The sequence below is a fragment of the Podarcis melisellensis genome (genome assembly GCF_964234715.1).
Source record: "Podarcis melisellensis genome assembly, chromosome: 14".
NCBI classification, from domain to species: Eukaryota; Metazoa; Chordata; class Lepidosauria; order Squamata; family Lacertidae; genus Podarcis; species Podarcis melisellensis.
Window position 1 is genome coordinate 43,872,898 of NC_138546.1, and position 23,710 is coordinate 43,896,607.

Genomic DNA, 23,710 nt, shown 5'->3' on the forward strand with positions numbered 1-23,710 from the left:
AACCCCCTACAATCCTGGCATCTTGACTAAAGCATCCACGCCAGATGGCCATCTAACTGCTGCTTCAAAAACCTCCCATGAAATCCTTTCTCACTGCTTTTTCTATGATTGAATGCATGGTTTACATCAATCATCAATCTCATTGAGATGACTTTTTGTACACACGGACTGTGTCTGTTAAACTGTTCATTTAAATTAGGATTGATAGATGATTCATGCTAACCTCATTGTAGAACAGCCATTCCCAAACATCATTTACAAACTTCCAGTTTTGGCTCTTGGAAATGCAAACAGAGTTGTTCTGATTTCCCAAACACAGCAATGCTTAACTCGCACCCCTTTAATAAAACTATCAGTTGTGTCATATTACTGTTGTGACAAACTTTAAACCTGAACACCACCAGAACCAATGATTTTTTTGGGGAGATGATTTTGGTAGTGCAAAGTTTCAGCCATATGGTATTAAAATCTCAGTGATGACAGTAATGGATCCAGACTTTTGCCTTGCATGTGGGTAGAGCAACTAAGCCATGTTTGAGATCCACGTACAATATTTTCAGTATGTTTGTTTCACAACTGCCAATACTAGGAGAAACAGAAGCAGAATAGAACTGTGCCTTAAATAATCCATTCTAGAGGAAAACCCCATGAAAAGAGTGCCTTTTTTTTCACTGATTGATTAGAAAAACGGGCTCAGCTGCCATTACACGTGCGCAACCACTTTGTATACTAGGAATGAAAAAGGCTTGAAATTTTTCCAAAGTACTACAGAGTGGCTTTGGAGTACATTTCTTAGAGGCTGGTTTTCGCCCACACTTAAATACTCCTCTCTATCCAGGCAAGCAGAAAGCACGATTGTAGCACCCTGTTTGTGGTTAACGCTTAGCTGGAATGAAATATTCAACGCAGCAATAGAGAGATTAAAATAATAATTTATTTGTCAGACAAATAAATGATAGGCACAGTGGTATATGGTTACCAAAGCTCTGCCCACTCCAGCCCTGATGGTCAGCACTTATATTTCCTCAGCCCAGCCCCCTTGCTCCTCCTTTGGCTGCCTCTGTTCAATCAGCCTGGTTGAAATTCCTATTGGCTGTTTGCTAGAACCAATAATAAAAGATACACCCATTTCCTATTACCTTTTATGAGAGACAAAGAGCTATATTTCCTTCTATCTATAAATGGCAAACAAGTAGCCATATATCTTACATTTGCCTCAACAAGGCACCTTAATTACCAGATCACCTCTTGCCCTTCTTGCCCTTTTGTCCTCCAAAACAGATGGTTAATGGTTTTAAATTTTTATCTTAAATAGAGGTCAGAGATCTTGGGTTCACATTCTCACACACCATCAATGAAAGATCTCCTTCTTTGGAGGTCTTTAAGCAGAGGCTTGACAACCATATGTCAGGAGTGCTCTGATGGTGTTTCCTGCTTGGCAGGGGGTTGGACTCGATGGCCCTTGTGGTCTCTTCCAACTCTATGATTCTATGAAATAAGAATCTAACATAAGAATCTAACATTTCTTACTTTCTAAATCCTTTGCACAATTACATTTAAGCCAATATATTTCATACATAACATATATAGATTTTTAGAAGCAAAAGCCTTTTCATAGTAAAACTTCTTCAGTTTACAACCCCCTTTCCTGGCCAGCTGCTTTTCCCATTAGCTCTTGCCCTTTAACCTTAGGAATATGTGGCTAAAGTCTCTAATGGGAGACACGTGGTATTATATTTTGTTAAACAATGAATCCTACTATTTACCAACTCTTAATTAGTGGTTTTGCAGCTTGATTGTATTCTGTAGGGTCAGTAACCTAGTAACCTTTGCTCTCAGCCTGTAATTCCCTTTTTACAACTTTGAGAATTTTGGCTCCTGCTATAAATAAATCAGGGGGGCCTTTGTCCAGGAAGATAAACATATGTCAAAGCCAGCTGGTCTTCTGCCTGGCATAAAAACACACAAGCATCTGCAAATATATATATATATATATATATATATATATATATATATATATATATATATATATATAAAAGCTCATTTTAAAATACAAGTCTTGATCAGATGCCTCATGATCAGAGTACAAGGACACATTCCAGCCAGAGAAAGAAACTTGAGGAGGGTGCAAAGTGGGGCTGGCAAGGGATTTGGCTTGTGGAAGAGGAGTGTGCGGTTTGGGAGACCTCCAAGGGCCAGATGGAGAGGTATGGAAGGCCGCATTTGTCCCTGGGTCCTGAGGTTCCTATCTCTGGTTCACTCATGTGGCGGTGTTTAAGAGGGGGCTGTTGTGCACCACCACAGATGCTGTCTTTCGGCCTCCCTGCCTTGTCGGCTGTCTGTCTAACCATACCGCATACTGTTGTGGAATCTGGACGTAGGGTTGCCATATTTCGAAAAATAAAAACCAGGACCTCCCAAAATTGTTGCGCTTTCCCAAAGTTGTTGAGGTTTTCTTTTTGATTGACTTGCCTGAGATTCAGGACAAAGCTTTTCAGAAATTTCCCCCCAGATGTCAGTTACGCCATTGAAGTACTGGTGATGTCTGGATGTATGGCAGCTGTAATTTCGAGCAGCCGCAGGCTTTGCGTTTGGCATTGACAGAATGGCATCATAGTTACAGTATGTACCCACTTTGCGGCTTCCTGAAATTCTGGTTTAGTGCCGAGAAAATATCTCTCTCTCTCTCTCTCTCTTCTGGTTTAGTGCCGAGAAAATATCTCTCTCTCTCTCTCTCTCTCTTCTGGTTTAGTGCCGAGAAAATATCTCTCTCTCTCTCTCTCTCTCTCTCTCACACACACACACACACACACACACACACACACACACACACACACACTTTCCTGGACACAATATATGTCTGCGATGCTAAGCTTCATTTTCCAGGAAAATTCTACAGAATGAGGGACATGAACTTCCCAGTAAACATGCTCAAGAGTGCCAGACAGTTCATCAAGTGTCGCTGGGCTGGCTGGCCGTCTGAAAAAAGATTGAAACTTCGTTGTAATGTTTAACATTAGCCTATTTTGGATACGTGCCTCTGAGAAGGCTGGCTGGGGGCGTTTTATTTTACAAAATGGCTTTCTCCCTCGATGGCTTCCTCATCCTTCCTGTGTAATCATGACTCTTTCTGTGGCCTGCCTCGTAATCTTTTGAAAGTGCCACCAAGCCACGGTGTGGCTTTCAAACATCAGAGAAACATTGCCTGCACCTGAGCGCACTCGCTCTGAATCGGTCCAAGTCGTGAATGCCATCAGTGGAAAACTCAACAGAGATTCAGCAGGGCGCCTTCTGTTTTAACTTTTCCTTGTTTGCTGAAAACTTCTCTATGCTGCCAAACCTCCGTAGAGAATTGGGAAAGCCTCTTCTGTAATAGCCAGCTGCTGATCTCTGATGCTCTTACGTGGTTTTTATGGCGTGTATGCACAGTCGTTGCAAACGTGTATAGTTTTTAATGAGATTGTCATATAGAAGTATTTTCATAAATAAACAGACTTGGGACACAATCTGCCCAGAAACTTGTGGTGTCTTGCTGCTCTTGTTAAGTGTTCTCACACCCTCAATAACTTCCTTTGTGAACCTACTTGGGTCCTAGGTTGGCTGCAGCAGCCCGGGGCAACTAAGGCTGATAAGCTGGCAGGTGTAAGAAACAGGGGCTTTTCATAGAAATCATAAAATCGTATGGACTACAAAGGTCATCTAGTCCAACCCCTGCAGTGCAGCAGTCTAAAAGACTTGGCCCCACATCTTGAATTCTCTTTCCCTTAGAACTTTTCCACCCCTCTTTTTTTTTAAGAAAAAGAATCCATTAAGCCGTTTATTGAGTTTTAAACCGCTTACCCCCATATACCTAAAAGAGTACCTTCTGCAATTTCAACCATGTTAGATTCTACGATTGGAGGGGATAGGCCTTGTTGGTGGCGTTGCCACTGGGGGCTTCCTGGTTGGCGTTGACCCACCCCCAGACAGGGCCTTCTCAGTGGTTGTTCCCTGTTGGTTGAATGCCCCCTCCGGTGAGGTATGCCTGTCTCATTAGTTACTTTAAGAAGACATTTCAGAGCATTCTTATTTACATAGGCATTTGATGGCTGAAGAGCACCATGCATAAAATAAGTCTTTATAAGTTTTTAGTTTTTAAAAAATGTTGTTGATGATAATGATAACAACAACAACAACGAACAACAACGATGCATTCGCCACTCTGGGCTCATTTGGGAGGAAAGGTTGGCTATGAATTGCATGCATGCATGAATAAATAAATAAATAAATTGTTTTATGCTGCTGCTCCTGAGAGATATATTGATGGCCTCAACCTGAATGGATTGGCTCTAAAGGACAATTAGATAAATTAATAGAGGAGAAGGGAATCAATGGCCACTAGCCGTAATAGGGCCACATCAGTAGGGAGAGTGCTCTTGCACTCGGGACATGACCTGGCAATATATCATGAAGCATGATGCGTGTTTGTGTGCTAAGCAGAAATCACAATGTGGTAAGAACCGTGATACCAGCCGATGGCTCTACATAGTTCCATCCTTATTGCAGACATTGTGATTCATCAGTATATCACAGTGTTTTAACTGGTTCTTTATCAAGTTGAAAACCACAAATCACCCAGCCCTGCTGTTTGCTTCTACATAGTTCCATCCTTATTTTAGATATCGTGCTATAGCTAGTTGAAAACCAGATATCGCCCAGCCCTATCCTTCTTACCATATTATTTATTTTGCGTGTTCAGACCCAGAGACCTCCCCCCTAAATAAATTCACACTTGACTCAAAATTTTGGTTTGGTTTTTGGCAGAATTTAGGCCACAACTTTATTGATTACAGAAAGTGACTGGTTGCATAGGCTCTGGTTTGACTAGCTCCCTGCCATGCAGGTAGCGCTGACCCAGGGTTCCAGCATAGGTCAGCCAAGGGTGAACACCTGGATAAGCGGAAAGCCGGGAACGGGCTCACTCTGCCACCCAAATGTCCCCCTGGACTCAGGCACGGGCACAACAGCTAAAGAATTCTGGGAACTAGTTTGTTAAGGGTGCTGGGAGTTGTTAGGAGACCCTTGTTCACTTCCCAGAGCAGTTTATCAGCCATTCCCTCTTCCCAGAGAACTCAGAGAAACAGTGTGGGGTAGTGGGTAGAGTCTTGGACTGTGACCCTGGGAGACCAGGGTTGAAATCCCTGCTTATCCACGAAGCTTTCTCTCTCTAATTTTTTTTAATGATTTTTAATATTATATATTTCAATAATTTTATAATCATTTTAACATTTCAAAACTCTACTTCCTTCCCCCTCTTTCTGCGGTTCCTTAAATTATTTTTTAATATTTTCTGCATATTCCAAATTAACTTAATTTGCTCATTTATTCATCTACTTTAAGCATACACTCTTATAAAACTGCAGGTTATTTCAATAATCTTGCCAAGTTTCTTACCTGTTTACAATTTCTCTGTAAATATTCAACAAACCACTTCCATTCCTTTATAAAATGTTTGTTATCTTGATTTCTTATTTTTTCCTGTATGTTTTACCATTTCTGCGTATCCCACAAGTTTTTGTATCCATTCTTCGTTTGCTGGGACTTCTTCTTCTTTCCAGTTTTGGGTCAGTCACTCTCAGCTGAAACTACCTCACAGGGTTGTTGGGAAGGATAAAATGGGGAAGGAATTCCATGCCAGCCTGAGCTCCATGCAGGAAAGGTGGGTTATACATGAAATAAATATAAATGAATGAATAAAAAGGTAAAGGACCCCTGACAGTTAAGTCCAGTTGCGAACGACTCTGGGATTGCGGCGCTCATCTTGCTTTACTGGCCGAGGGAGACGACTTTTGTCCACAGACAGTTTTTTCTGGGTCATGTGGCCAGCATGACTAAGCCGCTTCTGGCGAAACCAGAGCAGCGCATGGAAACGCCGTTCACCTTCCCGCCGGAGTGGTACCTGTTTATCTACTTGCACTTTGACATGCTTTTGAACTGCTAGGTTGGCAGGAGCCTGAGACTGAGCAACGGGAGCTCACCCCGTCGTGGGGATTTGAACCGCAGACCTTCTGATCGGCAAGCCGTAGGCTCTGTGGTTTAGACCATAACCCCCTGTGAATTGTAGTTCTTTGAGCCCTGTGCATCACCCTTTGCAAGCTCAAATAATCAGCTGGTGGTGAGGGCCTTGCTTACTTTAGCTTGTAAAGGGCAGGATGAGGAATGACACCTCCCCCCCTCCCCCGTCTAAATTTGTTGCTGATGTGGAGGAAGTCTGGCCTCATCTGTGCCAAGGCCTCGTGACTGCCAGGCTTCTGAGGGCTGAAGTGATGCTAGACAGTCACTTTGTTGACCTCAACAAGTGACAGTACCATTGCGAAAGGACTTCCTAGTTCACGGTTGCTGGCTCGGGTGATTTTCTATGTGTGGCGTGTTTTTTTAAAAGGTTTTCTTGTACTGGGGTGGGAAGCAGGAAGGCGGTGAAAACATCTCCCCCCCATCCCTGGCCTTTGTGACTCTCGGTGCCCCCAGATAACCCCGGGCTGCAATTGGCAAATATTGAGCCTTTTGTGATTTGGCCTGTGGCTCACGCAGCCTCTTGTTTGGTTCTGAAGAGCAGCTGCTTGCTCCCTCCCCTTTGGTGCTTCTGGGAAAATCCCATCTAAAAACAGGAACAAGTCTTTATTTACCTAAGCAGCGAGGTTTCGAGATCGCTCACAGAGAACTTTGCACGTGTTGAAATACCGGCAAGAGTTTTGCCTTCTTTTTCAGCATCCCTTCCCACCTCGCTACACCTTTCCTCCTTGCTCAGCAAAGTGATGACAGTGTCTATCCTGCCCTTCATTTTTAGTAAGAAACAAGAGGGGGAAACGGAGGTGGGTGGGTTGGTGGGGGACGCTTTCTGAGTCAGAGAGCCACATTCTCTTCTGAGCAGACTTTTGAAGCCACATTCTGGTGGTGGGTGGTGGTGCAGAGGCAACGTGGGCAGAGCAACAAATGAAAATTTCACTTTTGTACAGTAGGCAGTTCCTACGCACACTCTTGCTGCCCCTGTCCTCCAGCCAAGGAACAGACATTCTAGGAGCACTCGAGCCGGGCAAAAATGCTCAAGATGCAAAGCATGGAGGATTTTGCCTGGGGAGAATTCCAGGGGCCAGGAATTTCATCCTTGGGAAACCTCCACCCCTTGCAGCTCCCCCACACCCCTCCAGCTTCTTTGCGGATATATCGATATACAGTGGTACCTTGGTACTCAAAAGGCTTGGCTCCCGAATAAATCAGATCCCGAACGCCGCAAACCCGGAAGTGAGCGTTCCGGTTTGCGAACATTTTTCGGAAGCCAAACGTCCGATACGGCTTCCATGGCTTCCGAATGAGTGCAGGAAGCTCCTGCAGCCAATCGGAAGCTGTGCCTTGGTTTTCAAACTGTTTCGGGAGTTGGACGGACTCCTGGAATGGATTACGTTTGACAACCAAGGTACCAATGTATTGTCCAAAACTGATTTGGAGTCAGTATTGTGGTGTCGGTTTCATAATTTTTGACCTGACAATACACCATGGAACATGGTGTGTGTGTGTGCACGCTATGCAAAAATCACATTTCCCGTTGCTGAATTGCCATTTCAGGAAAAAAGACTGCTGATTTTTGACCATATTGTACAGTATTTGCTCAGGAGCCTGGCACTGTGTGTGTGTGTGTTGTGTTGTGTTACGTTGATAATGCTATTCTGAGTAAAGTTGCATTGCCCTGGCCTGGGGAAGAGGCTTCTTTTGAAGCTGTTTTTTACTGAGTTCCTTTTTACTTTGCAAAGGCCTTTTCTTCTAAAAAGCTATCTATGTTATGTATGAGATTTGTTGGCTTAATGTAATTAGACAAAGGATTTAGAAAGTAAGAAATGTTAGATATCTGAAGAAGTGTGCATGCACACGAAAGCTCATACCAAGAACTAACTTAGTTGGTCTTTAAGGTGCTACTGGAAGGAATTTTTTTTTGTTTAGATTCTTACGTTAGATTCTTATTTCATTGATGGTGTGTGAGAATGTGAACCCAAGATCTCTGTTTAGATAGAATTTAATACCACGAGCCATTTGTTTTAGCCATTTGTTTTGGAATGCAGGGGCAACAGGGGCAAAAGGTGATCTGGTAATTAAGGTGCCTTGTCAAGGCAAATGTAAGATATATGGCTACTTGTCTGCCATTTATGGATAGAAGGAAATATAGCTCTTTGTCTCCCATAAAAGGTAATAGGAAATGGGTGTATCTTTTATGGTTGGTTCTAGCAAACAGCCAATAGGAATTTCAACCAGGCTGATTGGACAGAGGCAGCCAAAGGAGGAGCAAGGGGGCTGGGCTCAGGAAATATAAGTGCTGACCATCAGGGCTGGAGGGGGCAGAGCTTTGGTAACCATATACCACTGTGCCTATCATTTATTTGTCTGACAAATAAATTATTATTTTAATTTCTCTATTGCTGCGTTGAATATTTCATTCCAGCTAAGCGTTAACCACAAGCAGGGTGCTACAATGCCAAATCACAATACAATAAAAAAGCCAATTAATCAGTTCTGAATTCAATGTTTTTGGATGACTTCCCGTGCTCTGGTTATCTGGAGCTGATGTTAATCCTCGGTCCTGCTCCAATTCTCTTAATTAGTCCAAATTCCACAATTCCAGTCTTAATCCTTTGTTTTAAGCAGCCACTGGTGTGATGACTTTTGTTTGTATTTAATAAATCCATATCCATTAACTTGCAGAGGGAATTTATATCCTGTAGTTTCTGTGTGAAATATTTGTTTACCTTCTTCTTTTCCTTCATGTTGTAATTAATCAATTTTCTTCAACATTGCCCCTCCTTCGAAAACTCATTTCTAAGTACGCCACAACTGCTTTTTGCATCTCCAAAACCGAAAGCACTCCAGCGTCCGGCCGCAACTCCTGGCTTACTTTCCAGCACTTATCTCCTTTCCTCCTTTCCAACCTTCTAACGAGCTGGTGTCTTGCCAAAACGATAATAAATCAAAATTAGATTTCTCTGGGACAAAAAGATCCTTGAGCCTGCTCCACTGGGTGGGCAGCTATGAACTTAAGATAAAATAACTGGACCATTCAGAATGGGGAAGAAATGCTTGGTGCTTTGAACTGGATGGGCTGCGGGGAATTGTAGCAGGGAGGTGCAGGTTGAGGATTCTTGGTGCAAGAGATGAGTGGGCAAGGTGTAGAGGAAGAGGCAGTCCAGGGAGCTACTGCTTGGACATGGGCTTTCAGCAGGTTCCTGACCAGGCTTCCCCAGTGATGCTGGCCCTGGCAATTAATGACGTTGGCAGCCAGGGAAGTTTAATTAAGAGATGGGGGCTTCTTGCACCTGCAGAATGGGGATTGGTGCTGGCTCCAGGATTTGGTGATGACCTCACTGGGCCTCCTACGTCTTCATGGTTCTTGCTGCTGCCCATTGCTTGCCTGATTAGGTTAAAGGGAATGTGGCTTTAAAACGGTGGATTTGATTTAAATCAAATCAATTTCAATCACGATTTCAATCACTAGTAAGACTTGATTTAAATCATTTTTATTTTTTTTTACAGAAAGACTCATTCTTGCTGGTATAATCTTAATATTGACAACCAGATGAAGGTTTCATTTTTGGAATAGTAAATTTTCAGAGTAGTTTTTACTGTACAGTTATATCAAAAATTAACTGATTTGGTTATACTATTAGAAATACATAGATAATTATGAAATTATTGTGAGGTTGAATAAGTTAACTGTTTATATTTGGACAACGTTTCTGCTGTACATTATTGGAAGGAGAAAAATAATCATTTCCTTAGGAACAATTTATTTAACTTAAACAATAACATTATAGCATATGTATCCATGTTTGTTAACTGATGTGGTTAAACAATTTTGGGAAACAAAATGTCACTTAAGAGAAGGATCTGAAATATTTTCCTTGAAGCTTGCATTTGTTGTACTGTGGATTGTCTGATTTGATGTTTTAATGTGTTGTAAACCACTTTGAGATTTGCTCTTTAAAATATAAAGTGGTATTGAAATGGAATGAATCACCGTCTTCATTGTCATCATCTCTGTTGCACAAAAAAGCCACAGCACTTAGACGTCTCGTGGTGGTGACTGCAACCTAGGTTTAAGGTGCCATTTGGCAATTAGAATATATATGTGAGTTTCTAAAACTGCTGATGAGGCCAACAGCCGAAGTCAGCCCTGGCTGCGATTTGAGAAGAACTATGAAACGTTTTTTTGTTCTCTGAAGATTGCCTCCTTGTTTGTATGGGTGTGTTCTCTACAATAGAGACACCTGGTTCTCCTTAAAGTGCTTTATCATAGCAGAGCCTGCCAGCTTAAAAAGTTGGCAGTCTTCAGGGGAAAAGAGCTTTATTCTTTGCGTATGAACCAGATCAAGATCTGCACTGAAAAAAAGGAAGGCGAGTGAGAGGCACTCAGTTGCTTGTTTTTGCCATGCTCACAAACCCAGATTCTTTGTGAGCAAATGGATCATAGGTAACAGTGAGCCACTTTTCCTGGGTCACGCCCAAGAATTTATGAAACACTCACTTCTCATTTGCCCACAAAGACCACACAGATGCATTTCTATTATTATCTCATGATAACAGAGCCTAGGGCTTGCCGATCAGAAGGTTGGCGGTTCGAATCCCTGCGACGGGGTGAGCTCCCGTTGCTCAGTCCCAGCTCCTGCCAACCTAGCAGTTCGAAAGCACGTCAAAGTGCAAGTAGATAAATAGGTACCGCTCCAGCGGGAAGGTAAACGGCATTTCCGTGCGCTGCTCTGGTTCGCCAGAAGCGGCTTAGTCATGCTGGCCACATGACCCGGAAGCTGTACACTGGCTCCCTCGGCCAAGAAAGTGAGATGAGCGCCGCAACCCCAGAGTCGGTCACGATTGGACCTAATGGTCAGGGGTCCCTGTCCTTTTACCTTAACGTAGACCAAAGAGCCACGTAGACAAACATATTTCCCTCTGGGACCAGTCGGATGCCTCCAGGAAGCCTGCAATCAGTGCTTGAAACCAATTGCCCCAGCAGCTGTTGCTCCCCAGAAATTGAAATTCAGAGGTAGACTGGCCCTGAAAACAGAGGTTCTGTTCTCAGCTATTGTAATGCTGGGGAGTCCAGTCCATGGTTTATGTGTGTTTCAGTTCACCAGGGTCTGGAGCAGTTACAGACTAGGTCTTACACACCAGCTCTAGAGACACCAGGCCCTGAAGCAGCTGAATTTGTAGATTTCTGGTGGGCTTTTTCTCATGCCTCATGTTTGTTATAAAGAAAGTATTTTGGTCACTGTCATCTGTGCCAAGAATATGGCAACAAGAGATTTACGAACTCACATGGATTTTGGGATGCTGGCTGAGGTCTACTTCACAGACAAAAGCCTCCATATACCTGCTCATAAGTTAATAATAATAATAATAATAACAACAACAACAACAACAACAACAACAACAACAATAATAATAATAATAATAATTTATTGTTTATACCCCGCCCATCTGGCTGAGTTTCCCCAGCCACTCTGGGCAGCTCCCAATCGAGTGTTAAAAACAATACATTAAATATTAAAAACTTCCCTAAACAGGGCTGCCTTCAGATGTTTTTAAAAAATAGGATAGCTGCTTATTTCCTTGACATCTGATGGGAGGGCGTTCCACAGGGCGGGTGCCACTACCGAGAAGGCCCCTTGCCTGGTTCCTGTAACTTCACTTCTTGCAATGAGGGAACCGCCAGAAGGCCCTCAGAGCTGGATCTCAGTTTCTGGGCTGAATGATGGGGGTAGAGACACTCCTTCAGGTACACAGGTGTGCATAAATGTGTATAAATAGGTGTGTAAATGTCCTTTTGTCTTCCTGCTTTGTATAAGATGGAAAATAGAAAACCAAACCTGCTATGGCTGCTCCCTCTGACTTTCCCTCAACTGATGCTCATGTTTCCCACACAACCGTAGGTAGGGCTCTATTGGGATGGATGGAGCCACAGACTGGAAATTTTGTTCCTTGCTATGGTAATGGAATGCAACACAATGGAATATGCTCTCCTTCTGCTCTGTGCTACAGAGTGTGTGACATCTTTACCATCCTCCCAGTTGCAGGAGATGGTGATGGCTACATGAAAGCGAAGAATGCAATAGCAAAGTACTATGGTCCAAAGAAGAACATAGATTTTGAGATGTATAAGTTATGCCAGGACGTGGGTGGTGCTGTGGTCTAAACCACAGAGCCTAGGGCTTGCCGATCAGAAGGTTGGCGGTTTGAATCCCCGCGATGCGGTGATCTCCCGTTGTTTGGTCCCAGCTCCTGCCCACCTAGCAGTTTGAAAGCATGTCAAAGTGCAAGAAGATAAATAGGTACTGCTCCGGCGGGAAGGTAAATGGCGTTTCCGTGTGCTGTTCTGGTTCGCCAGAAGTGGCTTAATCAAGCTGGCCACATGACCTGGAAAAACTGTCTGCGGACAAACGCGAGCTCCCTTGGCCCGTAAAGCGAGATGAGTGCTCAACCCCAGAGTCGTCCTCAACGGGACCTAACAGTCAGGGGTACCTTTACCTTTAAGTTATGTCAGACCACACACAAGCAAGGAGAATGCAGGGATGAGCTTCATGCATGTCTGAGAAACCAAGCTGTTTTCTCTGAATTCAGCAATATTGTCAGTGAGGGGAAAGCTGAGATATTCTAAGGTTTTCCCCAGCGACTGTACTTTTTGGATGTCTGATGCCAGAACTTACAGTTCCAGCTCAGCATGGCAGGATTGGGATGCAAGACATGCCAGCCAAAAGAAAAATAAATGGAGAATACTGAGAAGCACAGAACCCTATGACAGCCAACCATGCAAGCAGGAGATTAACCCTTGGTGAAAAATTTGGTGATCGCAAGGCAAACTTTCTCTGTCTTATATACCAAAGCCATACAAGGTCATAAGCATTTGAGGAACTATGATTCCAGCACAGCAAAAACATAATAAAGTCACCCCAAATGTATCCCACTTTGGACTCCTAACGAGACTCTATCCTGGGCCTCTGGACGAGGTGGAACTACCGGATCAGAATGCACCAGGGATGGTACCCAACTTCCCATGTCACCAGCTCCAGAGCCAGGTTTTCAAAGTAGCGGAGGAGCCTCAAGCTATCCACAGGGGACACATGGAGGTTGTAGAGAGTGTTTCAGAGATGATGGGTGATGTTCAACTAAGTTTTGTTCGGAGTACACCCTTGAAATTAAGTAAGGTCCGTCTATTTTGAATAACACGTCTTGAATACCACCCAATGTTATGATGCTGCATTATAGAGACTGTTATGCAAAGACAATTCTCTTTCCCCCCATTTTGTGTGCATATATATATATATATATAAATTTACAATTTAGAGTATTCATTTAAACAACCTTAAAATATCAAATGACTTCTCTTTCCATTGTTCATTTTGCATAACATAAATCCCTGCATATTTTACATAAACTAAACCCTTCAGTATTCCATTATTACATCCATCAAACTTATTTACACTGTTGAATTTATCTTAATGCAGCCAACGTTTTCAAGTGTACACAATTTCCCCCCATATATTCAATAAACATTTTCCAATCTTCTCTCAACGTATGTTCTTCTTGTTCTCTATTCTATATGTTAGATCTGCAAGCTGTGCATATTCCATCAGTTTAAGTTGCCATTCTTCTTTAGTTGGGACCTAGCTCGTTTTCTATTTTTGGGCCAACAAAACACCGGCCACGGTTGTGGCATATATAAATAAACTTTTTTAACACCTGGGAATTTCCGTCTGAATTATCCACAACAAAAATGACTCTGGGTTGTTGTTGTTTTTTTGGAGAAGTGCTTTTAGACATTTTTTTCAATTCATTGTGAATTACTGCCCAATACTCTTTTAACCCTTTACAGGGTAAATATGAATGAACGTACGTTCTTGCAAAGACAACGCTCAGGCTTCAGGTGCAGATTGATGCAAGATGGAGTTTTTCAGTCCTGTTTGAGTGGAATAAAATATTGGGGGAGGGGGCAGGTAAGCCATACCTTGCATAACCAATCATATGACTCAGTGCATGCACATCATTTGAATGGCAATGCCCATCTAACAACAGCTACGGTTAGCATGCGTATCTAAATTATGATAAATCTAAAGTGCATAAAGGTTTCATTATTAATTACTGCCCAATACTCATTTACCCCTTTACAGGTCTTTACATAGTAAGAAATGCCTTATTTAAGGTATGGGGAAAATACTAAAGACTGATGGAACCTAAGACCCCTTGATGGATATCTCCATTAGAGGCTAAGGCCGTAAAGAAGAAAAATATGAGAGGAAACTGGCTAACATATAAGTCACTACTGATAGAAGATGGTAGCCAAATTAAGATTAGAAAATATGAGGAAATTAAAGATCAGCTCTCAGGAGGGCTAGAATATCAACAATTCCATGAGACGTTTAGACAGGATAAAAAGAACGGATTTACTAATGAGCCCTCGAGATTTGAAAAGGAATAAGTAAACACTGTAATAATGTTAAGATAATATCAAGGATGTACAAACTCTTCCTTGACTGGTAAATCACGGAGGAGGAGGTTAAGGTAGTTATGATCAGATGGGCTCAGGATATAGGGAGCCCTATACTGCTGAGTGGATGGGAAAGTCTTTGGAATACATCTATGAGGTTTACTGCGTGTTACAACATCAAAGAAAATATGCTAAAGATGCAATATAGATGGTATCTTACACCATCAAAGCTCTCAAAGATGTACAAAAACATAGCGAACAACTGTTGGAGGTGTGGCGAAAGCATGTGGTGGTCATACAGAAAGATCAGAGTTTTGGTGTCTCTTCTATGAAGAGCTGAAAAAAATTATGGGGCTAACATTCTTAAAAAAGCCAGAAGCCTTTCTGTTAAGTTTTCTAGGCAATGATGTACCAAATTTTTTAAGAGAGCTCTTCCTTTATGCCGTGGCTGCAGCTCGAATGCTGGTAGCAATGAACTGGAAAGGGCAAAATGTCCCAACTATATCAGATTGGCAAAGTAAGTTGCAGGAATTTGTAGAAATGGCACAAATGGCTAATAGTTTGAGAGGCAACTCTAGGCAAGTACCGTATTTTTTGCTCTATAAGACTCACTTTTTCCCTCCTAAAAAGTAAGGGGAAATGTGTGTGCGTCTTATGGAGCGAATGCAGACTGCGCAGCTATCACAGATGCCAGAACAGCAAGAGAGATTGCTGCTTTCACTGCACAGCGATCCCTCTTGCTGTTCTGGCTTCTGAGATTCAGAATATTTTTTTCCTTGTTTTCCTCCTCCAAAAACTAGGTGCGTCTTGTGGTCTGGTGCATCTTATAGAGCAAAAAATACGGTATTTGTTCAAAAATGGGATAAATATAAGAAATATTTACAAAAAAATAACAGAAGCATAATGTCTATGGGAGCATTTGAATGACCCTTGTTTAAAGACAAATATGAGGGGGTGGGAAGACAAAAGGTACAAATTGCTGTAGGAATGTGTTAGAAAAAACAAAAAGAATATGATAATAATGATATGTACATGCACTATTAGAATGAGAATATACATCGGGAAATGATAGGAAGTCTAATTTTTAGTTTATTTCATTTAATCTATGTTACTAATCAGGTAAGACATTTAATCTTATGTGAGTAATTAGATAAGAATACAAGAGATACTACAAATACAACCTAAGTTTAAGTTCTGTAAATATGTGGAATATTATTTGTATATGGATTTTGTTTATTCAGTTGTTTTCTTTTTGTATATTCAAGATGATGTACATCACATATGCTATACATGTTATATGAGATCCTCAATAAAGCATGGAAAAAAAGAAAGAATGGCAATACCCATCAACTTGGGGTGCTTGTGTGTGGCCCTCTCAAATATTTTATCAGGGGGCGGGTGAAGACCCCTCAGCCCCTAGGACTTGGCTCCTATGGCAGGAGGTTTTGTTTAGCAGTAAGAAAAGAAGGATGTGATGTTGGGGAGGTCAGTCCATGGTTATGCATGTTCCAGTATGCCAGGTTCTGGAGCAGCTCCTGCCTGGGTCTTCCACGCAAGCTCTAAAGAGGCCAGGCCCTGAGGGAGCTTGAGGATGTAGCTTTCTGATGAGTGTATTTCTCATGCCAAATGTTTATTTGAGTTTGTTATAAAGCAGCCTTTCTCAACCTTGGGTCCCCAGATGTTTCTGGCCTACAACTCCCATGATCCCTAGCTCACAGGACCAGTGATCAGGGATGATGGGAATTGTAGGACAAAAGCATCTGGGGACCCAAGGTTGAGAAAGGCTGTTTATAAAGTATTTTGGTCACCATCCTTGGTGCCAAGAGTACATCTTGCAGCTATCATGATTTCGGACATCTGGGTGGACCAAAACGTTTTGTCTTCTCCTTCGCAAGAAAATAAGAAAAGCTTTGCTGGGTGAGGGCAAAGACCCACCTAGTTCCTCATCTTGTTTCACACTGTGGCTGATCAGGTGCTTAGGAGAAGCCCACAACCAGGATATGAAGGTATTTCTAGAGGAAGGTGCAAGGAACCGCCTCATAAACCTGAGCGTAATGGTGCTAGCCAAGGGAGATCATTGCTAGCTTCAATCTTTCAGGGCTTGATGTCGGGCCACTATGTACTGGCAGCTTGGGCAAAAATACCTTTTGTATGAGCTCAGTAGGTACTGTGCCTACTTATCTCCCTGTGCATATTAAGTGTGTACAGCCTGCTGCCATGCCATGGGCTTGCCTCATTGCATAACAGGCTGGTGGCGCAACTGTGTTCTCATAATGAGTTGCCTCCTGAGAAATGTGTGGTCCAAAGTTACGCCACGAGCAAAACCATTTAAATAAAGTTGCGGTTATCAACGCATTTTTCAATGCATGCAGGACTGCAGCAGGAAAGGGGACTGCCAAAATAAGTGGCCCCATGAGTTCTGACACTGAGAGTGGATGATCTATGGGGTGGGTGGAGTAAACAGGAAAAGTGGATTCCTATGAAAGCATCCCAGGACTTCTGGCTATAGCATGATAGGTTTCTGTTTGCAGGCAATGGATAAAAGCAGTGAGGCATCTGATCAAGGCCTGTATTTTAAAATGAGCTTAAAGATATATTTGCAAATGTTTTTATGCCAGGCAGAAGACCAGCTGGTTAAGGACTTTGGCAGATGTTTATCCTCCTGGACAAGGGCCCCCCTGATTTATAGCAGGAGCCAAAATTCTCAAAGTTGTAAAAGGGAATTATAGGCTGGGAGCAAAAAGGTTACACTGACCCCACATATTACAGAATACAATCAAGCTGCAAAAACACTAACTAAGTAAATAGTAGGATTTATTGTTTAACAAAATATAATACCATGTGCCTCCCATTAGAGACTTTAGCCACATTTTCCTAAGGTTAAAGGGCAAGAGCTAATGGGAAAAGCAGCTGGCCAGGAAAGGGGGGTGTAAATTGAAGAGGTTTTACTTTAAAAAGCTATCTATGTTAATGTATGAGATTTGTTGGCTTAAATGTAATGATGCAAAGGATTTAGAAAGTAAGAAATGTTAGATTCCTATGTTAGATTCTTATTTCATTGATGGTGTGTGAGAATGTGAACCCAAGATCTCTGTTTTAAGACAAAATGTAAGACAGAATGAGCCATCTGTTTTAGTCATCTATTTTGGAATGGGGGGCAAGAAGGGCAAAAGGTGATCTGGTAATTAAGGTGCCTTGTTGAGGCAAACGTAAGATATATGGCTACTTGTTTGCCATTTATGGATAGAAGGAAATATAGCTCTTTGTCTCCCATAAAAGGTAATAGGAAATGGGTGTATCTTTTATGATTGGTTCTAGCAAACAGCCAATAGGAACTTCAACCAGGCTGATTGGAGCAACCAGGCTGATTGGAGCAAGGGGGCTGGGCTGAGGAAATATAAGTGCTGGCCATCAGGGCTGGAGTGGGCAGAGCTTTAGTAACCATATACCACTGTGCCTATCATTTATATGTCTGACAAATAAATTATTATTTTAATTTCTCTATTGCTGCGTTGAATATTTCATTCCAGCTAAGCGTTAACCACAAGGAGGGTGCTACAGCAGGGGTAGGCAACCTAAGGCTCAGGGGCTGGATGAGGCCCAATCGCCTTCTAAATCTGGCCTGTGGGTGGTCCGGGAATCAGTGTGTTTTTACATGAGTAGAATGTGTGCTTGTATTTAAAATGCATCTCTGGGTTATTTGTGGGGCATAGGAATTCGTTCTCCCCCCAAAAAAAATATAGTCCACCCCCCCACAAGGTCTGAGGGATGGTGGACCGGCCCACGGTTGAAAAAGGTTGCTGACCCCTGGACTACAGATATTGTATGTCACACTTAACCCAGGCTGAAAGCCAGTGTGGTATTGTGGTTTGAGTGTTGGGACTAGGAGCTGGGAAGCCAAGGTTCAAAGCTCCATGAAGCCATTAAGTTTGCTGGGTGACACCAAGCCAGTTCCTGGCTGCATTCAGACCGCACTTTATTCCATTTTGATAATAATTTTTATTAGTTTTCAATTGCAATCCAGTAATGGCCACATTATAACAATACCAATTTATAATACAATTATTAATGCCAATAGTTCAAATACCAAATTAAATAATTTAGATAAGGTGGCTCCCCCACGTGTTAGAATTGATGGCTTGATTATTTGCTGTACAGTGGTACCTCGGGTTACATACACTTCAGGTTACAGACTCCACTAACCCAGAAATAGTATCTCAGGTTAAGAACTTTGCTTCAGGATGAGAACAGAAATTGTGCGGCGGTGGCAGCAGGAGGCCCCATTAGCTAAAGTGGTGCTTCAGGTTAAGAACAGCTTCAGGTTAAGAACGGACTTCCAGAATGAATTAAGTTCTTAACCTGAGGTACCACTTTATTTCTGCATTCCAAAATCTGATTAACTTCCATTACATTCCAGTCATCATAATAATCCCTTGGACAACAACTGCAATATTAATAACTTCTATTCGTGTTGACACATTAAATGATTTATAAAACCATGAGTGAGGAACTCAAACTATATCCTTCTTCTTCCTATGTGTGGCAATTATTCTGTCCGTGGTGCTTCTTCCTGTACTTTATTCCATTTTGGTGACATTTCCTCATCTGAGAAGTTCCATGTTTCACGTGATCTTTCTCACGATGCAAAAGTCGCTTCTGGAAACCTAGCAAAACCGAGTTTTGCATTTATTTCTATCTTATTTGCTTACGGAAAACGTACGTTTGCAACCCAGCCGACCTGGAAAATTGCAAGAGTTTTGAAAATGGCAATTTATTGTAATTCCATACTATGAAATGTGGTGTGTTGGCATTCCAACGTACATTTTTTCGTGCCATTTAACATTTAGCAGTATGTTGATTTTTTTTTTTTTAAGCCAGAGTTCCAGAATGGAATGGCTAATGCTTTGTAAAAGGAGCCTTAGAATCTGGGATAGAAATGCTAGCATTATAATAGGAAAAACAAACTCAGTAATTCCTGTGTGTGAATGCGTTTCCTGTCTCTGTCAGCCTAGTCTATGTCACAGTGCTGCGTGAGGAGAAACACAACACATACCGTATTGGCCCGAATATAAGCCGCACCCGCAAATAAACCACATCTTTAAAATTCATGGGGGAAAAAAGACAATACCCGAATATAAGCCACTCCCTTTGAATTGGGTTACAGGTTGAAAATTGCTACGGTTGGTAGACTTGTAACTCCGAGCCAATTTTAGCCCAATCTTGCAAGCCTACTAAAGTTACCGTACAATCGCTAAAATCGCAAATTGCTCTTCAATTGCTACAATTCTGCAGGCACTCACACCCATAAATGACAAATGAACAGTATCAAGCTCGCAAATCGGCAATAAAACATTTTTTTGTTCCGTTTTACCGTACGTCTGTTTCAGCAGCGACATCATAAAAGCCCATTTATGTAAGGTCATGAATTTAAGCCATGCCTTAACTTTTCACGCTCGGAATTTGGGGAAAAAGTGAGGCTGATATTCAGGCCAGTATGATACAATCCTCCACGCTTTGTTCACCCCCTGCTAAAAAGCACATTCTGGTCCCTACCAGAGAAGAATGGCAGATTAAGTTGATGGACTATGCCAAAATGGCAAAATGACCGAAAGAATTAGAAATCAGGAAGACTAAAATTGTAATAAGGAATGGAGAAAGTATATACTGGTAACTTGCCTTAAAAATATGTAACTTACCTTAATGTGTAACTTACCTTAAAAACCATTGTAAACAATTAAAATTATTGGTAGGATTGGAATAACACTTATAGTTTAATGTTGAATTTTGGTTATAAAGGAGATTTAATAGATTTGGATTAATAGACAACATGCAGGAGAGAAAGGTTAATACAAAGACCCACAAAGGGGAGGAGGGAAGTCTAGGAGATTCTTCAGAGCTCTCTTTTTATGTTGTTTATGTTATTATTTTGTTGTAAATTTCAAAATCTGGAAAAACTAAATGAAATTTATAAAACACACACTCTGAAAGGGTTTCTCGGAGTATAAATAGAAAAGATGTGTGGGAAGATGAGAAGCATAGAGCTGGGAGGGTTAGTTTGTTGTGAAGTGAATTAACTCCACACTCTTGTATCGCTATTCCCCCCCCCCAACAGATATCTTTCCCCCTTCGTCTTCTGTTTCCTCTCTTGAGCTCAATATATGGCCATTATCTGGGCAGGGGGGCAGGATGGAATAGCAGAAAGAGCTGCACCTTTATTGATTGTGCAGAAGAATTTCACCTGCTGAAAGGCCTTTTGCACCTGGCTACCCCTTTCTATGGACACCTGTGTGTTTTCCCCATGGGACGAACAGCAGTGTGTGTGTGTGTGTGAGTGATGATTATAATTATCACCTTGCACAGATTCAGCATGCAGGTTTCCACTTCAACTCCCCAGATATATTTTTCAAACACACTGTTTTGCCGCAGTTAATAGTTCCAATCCGCGGCGCATACAGCTAATCTCGGTTTGTTCTTTGGAGAGAAGTATATAATTAGCATCTCCTTAGGGAGGTGGAAAAGAAAGATAGTTCGCATCCAGCTCTGAACTTTGGAATCCGAGTCTGTTGTACCTTGGCTTAGATGCTGACACAAATCTGGCTATGAATGTGGCCGCTGATTCTGACCTAATTGCGACTCCCTTTTTTAAACTGGGGTGCTGAAGAGGAAGGTCTCATGGGACCTTACTGTATTTTTCCTTTTTTTGCGGGGGGGGGGAGAAGAATGGGGGTGAGTTAAGGGTCAGAGAGAGTTGATGATCTCAAAGCGCCCGTGGCGCTGTGGGTTAAACCACAGAGCCTAGGGCTTGCTGATCAAAAGTTCGGCAGTTCAAATCCCCGCGACGGGGTGAGCTCCCGTTGCTCAGTCCCTGCTCCTGCCCACCTAGCAGTTCGAAAGCATGTCAAAGTGCAAGTAGATAAATAGCTACCACTCTGGCGGGAAGGTAAACAGCGTTTCCGTGTGCTGCTCTGCTTTGCCAGAAGCGGCTTAGTCACGCTGGCCACATGACCCGGAAGCTGTCTCTGGACAAACGCTGGCTCCCTCGGCCTATAGAGTAAGATGAGTGCGCAACCCCAGAGTCGTCTGCGACTGGACCTAATGGTCAGGGGTACCTTTACCTTTCAGAATTCAGTTGTGGCCAAAGTAAATAATCTGTGAATATTGTGTTACTAATTTATTTGGGAGAATGTAAAGCACACCTGCTAAGCAAATGCTTCAGGCGGTTGACAATTTAGGGACGGGGAGAAATTTGATTCATTGCCTAGCTAGCAGGACCAGTGGTTAGGGATAATGCTGTAGCCCCTACAGAACAATAAACAATTTGGGGAGGGACAATAAACAAATCTGTCCACAATAAACAAATTGCAATAGCAGAATGTTCTCAATTTTATATTTCTGCTTCCAAACATCTTTTGTCATGGGTGACCAAGTCGTGGGATAAGTTTAGAACTTGACTAAGATCCTAAGCAGACTTGCTTACTGTGGAATAAGCCTACTCGAGCTTATTCCCTAGTAAGCAAGTAAGTAGTAAATGGGACTTTACTTCTGTGTAGACATGCACAGGATTGCTCTGTCAAAGTAGTTTCTATCTAAGTTGTTTACATTCTGCAGACTCAGAGGCCTGGATGAGAGCAGGTGTTGACTGTAGCCTGGAGGAGAGCAGGTGTTTGAGGTCAGATTTGAAATTTCCAAGAAAAATAGAGGAACCTTTAAGAAGCGCCTCCTTCCTAATGTAAGAATCCCAAATCCCAAACAGTTTAGTGGTGACTCTGCATTTGCTGAGAAGCCTGAAATGTTTAGTTCCTAGACATTTTTGGCTCCTGCCAAGGAATCACGCAGGGACCTAGTGCTGTCTGACGGTTCCTTCTTAGTTGGTCGAATTGCTGACTTTCTGACTTAAGCGAATGTGTAACCGCGAAGATGCGAATGCAGGGGGACCACTTAAGTGATGCAAGATTTGAAACAGGAGCCAGCAGGGCTCAGAGCCTGTTTCTCTCTTAAGTCAGGCTCCCTTCTCCCTCCTCTTAACCCCCTCTGCAAAAGTTGTTGTCTGCTTTGAAAAATCAGAGTATGGACCAGTAGGATCACCAACAAAATGCATTAGTGTAGAATGCTCCTGTTATACATTCCAGCCAGCTCTATCCTTTTCTAGGATATTTCATTCTATTCTGCCTCCTCCCTGGTTTTCCATCTCCCCACCCCAAAAGTCAACCACTGTACCACGCCCACTGGGCATGTTCAGCCTTTTCTATTTTCCAAGAAGCAAGAGACACCATGAAGGTATCAAGGACACCTTCCAGCCAGGCAAAAACCCTCAATGTATGAATTTGTTCCTATGCAAATGATGGCAGTTTGAATCGGGAACCTTTTCACCAGAAAGTGAATTTAGCATGTTTATTTTATTTGTATTTAATCAACAAAGCTAGAAATGTCAAAACTGCCATGCTTCCCAAATATTGTATTGGGCAAGTATTGCATTTGTTCACTAAATACAAATAAAATAAACATGCTAAATTGGCCAGTTAGCATAGCACTCTGAGAATTTCCGCTTTCATTTTTTTTAAACCCAAGTTTCTAGTCCTTAAGACAGTGGATGTATCTTGAAAATGTGTGGATGATGCCAGATGAATCTGAGCAGGTTTACTGTAGGGGACCTTGTCGCCCTACTTAATACTTTTGCCCTTCGGGGGGCTATGGGAAAAAAAGCAGAATGAAATTATGAAAGATGAAATGAATGTGTACATTTATGATTGATCCCCCCCCCTTTTAAAAACTAACCTTCCTCGATAAATGTTTTCTATACAAAATACTTCCAGGTTAAAAAAACGACAGGAGCTTGGTAGATAGGCAAAGCAATTCCTATGTTATATTGTAGTGAAAAGGGGATTTCCTCTCTTAGTGCCTGAGTAGCTGGCTCTGTGTGCCCTCTGCTGGAAAGATGTCAGATCTATCTTCAACCTTTTCAGTTCAAAAGAATAAGAAGATGACTGGTGTATGAAATCTGGAATGGAGTGGGAAAAGTGCAAGAAAGAATTTTCTCCTTCTCTCATAATTTTCCCAGTTTGGTGACATAACCAGAGAACTCGATTTGCAATAGGCTATATACCCCCAATGTTTTACATACTCAAACAGGGAGACAACATAATCCCCTCTGTTTCTGAGGTTGAGGCTGTGAGTGCTGTTGCTTGTGTCTCTAAAATGGCATCACCCACT

The 23,710-nt window shown here is 42.2% G+C and overlaps 1 long non-coding RNA gene across 1 annotated transcript in view; it reads right to left on the reverse strand.

Annotated features, from left to right (window-relative positions):
* Window positions 1-23,710, reverse strand: part of LOC309356370 — a 251,904-nt gene that overhangs the window by 98,607 nt on the left and 129,587 nt on the right. The window lies entirely within an intron of this gene.